Consider the following 2,278-nt stretch of genomic DNA (forward strand, 5'->3'; position numbering starts at 1 on the left):
CTTTGAAGCCTACCGAATAAACTACAGACCCGGTAGCCAATAAATGCTACCGCGCACAAATAGCTGTCTCGGAAATGCACATGTGCCGTGAAGGGCATGAAGCGTGTCGCGCATGGCGCCGTGAAAATCTAGACTGGGCAGATTATTCATGCATTACCGACGCTGTGATGCGGATAGTACGTAAAACTTTCGGGAGAGTGTTCTGGGGGGAGATGGGACGGTAGGGTGTTTCCAAATAGTGCGCGGAGTCGCACGAAAACTTGAACGCCGGTTGCGTACTCCAGTGCTAGCTTTTACACTTTTTTTTTGAAGAAAGCGTCTTTGTTTCGTTTACTGTTCCCGGAGATAGCACGGTTTAAAAATGTGGGTCAATATCGAAGTTCGGGTAGCCAAAAATATTGAGTCATTCCACCATTCCACATATATTGAGTCATTCCACCGCTAAGCTGTTTAGCATACCACACAGCGGTGACAGAATTTTGAAGAAAGGTACGAACTCATTTAGCCTGATTTTTACGTACATTCGCGTGGACGACGGGATGTTTCGACAGGACCGCCCCCATGGGAGAGCGGAAGGAAAAAAAATTATATACGCAAGCGCTTAGAAGGCCGACAAAGACAGGGCGGTGCGAACCTAGACCTGGCCGATGCCAGTCAAATTGTAGTATCTATTGTTATTAGCATAATATCTGATACGGGTTCTATTTGGACGCAAGACCCAAGACAGTAAATTTATTTTTGCAAGTTGCTGGAGTGCTTGAAGCCTGCTTCACTTCTGCCGCAGCTCGGCCCGGTAATGCACAATCTCCGTGATCGGTCCCACAGTTTTTGCACACGCAGAGGAAAAATGCACGGAGCCCTAGCCATAAACAGCTTCGCTGTAAAATTTAGGCAGTTCGACGCTCCTTCTATTCCCTTCCCCTTGCACTATTGCCCCTGCTCTATTGTCGCCCCTAACTCACCCAGCGTCTTTCACCCACGAAACTAGAGTCTAAATTGCCTCCTAACTTATTTGTCTTTTAAATGCGTAAGCATTTCTACACTTACCCAACGAGAAAACCTGTCCGTCCATCCGTCACGTAAGAAGAATGGCTATATGCAAATTAATGTACAAAACAAAACAAATGCGAGAGGAAAAACTTTGGTGGGGTGAGTTTCAAACCTACGATCACACGCTCAGAAGACGAGTGTCTTACCCTCTGGTCTAAACACCCAAGCTTACAAAAGGAAAATATATCTAAACCATAGCAATGTCTTGTGCCGGTGGTACCAAACAAATGTCAAAGCAGAACAGTTTCTGCGAAGGCTACGCTGAACGATATGGTGATAGTGGAATAAGGTCCATCTCTAAGACCACATGTAGAGTCTACTTAGATCATTGTAAACATCAGGAAAATTTCGCTTTTGCGAAATTTTAATGCCGTACACGCCACATCCCCGATGCGTTTCGGCTGTCGCTGTACGTTCCTTCAATTGGAGCGTTTTCCTTCACTGACCGAAATGCCGCCCACGTCCGACAACTTATGCGCTTCACGTTTTGCAACACAGACAGTTAAGCAGTCAATAGGTTGATAAGGAGTGACGGGGGGGTTATATGGGTCTTATCAAGGTTGAAATGATTCGAGGATTAAATGTTGATTATATATCTCTCTTTCAGTCCCTTTTTCAAGTTCAATATTATTGGTTTGTCTTATTCGCATCACGTTTCACCCAGGTAAATCTACCTTGTTTTTTTTAGCATCGACACTTGGCCGACATTTTTTTCACCAAGAAGCCAAGTGAGCACGATGCCGAAGATAAGGCAGTCAATAGTGCAACGTCATTCATTTTCGATTACATTGACTCTAATTACGCCCGTACCATTAATTTTACCTACTCTACGAGTAATTCTCACTGCTTGTGGGCACCAGCAATGCCAGCTTCCAGATAACATTGGCCTCACGTGAACCTTTGCTTAGTCCAACCAAACCTGCTCCATTTCTCGAAAGTGCACCATATGGAGGTTTTGCTTCGACAGATCTATATTTACGGTGGTGCATCCTTTAGAGGGTATAGTCCAGAGCGGTTAATTTTTTTTATATTGCCGCCTATTACGCCTGCATAGTTATTTTTACCTACTCTGCGACTAAGTCTCTATTCTCGCTTCTTTATTTTTTGGATGCATAGGGCACATGACCGGTGCATCGTTATAGCCAGAGAATGAGGACGATGGACCCTGATAGTGCCAGGAGCCGACAGTCCGAGCTTGTATGTGTAGCAAAGTTCCACCAATTTTTAA

The 2,278-nt window shown here is 44.8% G+C and overlaps 1 non-coding gene across 1 annotated transcript; it reads left to right on the forward strand.

Annotated features, from left to right (window-relative positions):
• The first annotated feature begins 634 nt into the window (after window positions 1–634).
• Window positions 635–827, forward strand: LOC135910264 (U2 spliceosomal RNA). Its single transcript, XR_010566982.1, has one exon. It is a non-coding gene; the product is annotated as a U2 spliceosomal RNA (small nuclear RNA).
• Window positions 828–2,278: the final 1,451 nt, after the last annotated feature.

This window comes from Dermacentor albipictus, chromosome 1 (genome assembly GCF_038994185.2).
Source record: "Dermacentor albipictus isolate Rhodes 1998 colony chromosome 1, USDA_Dalb.pri_finalv2, whole genome shotgun sequence".
Taxonomy (NCBI): Eukaryota; Metazoa; Arthropoda; class Arachnida; order Ixodida; family Ixodidae; genus Dermacentor; species Dermacentor albipictus.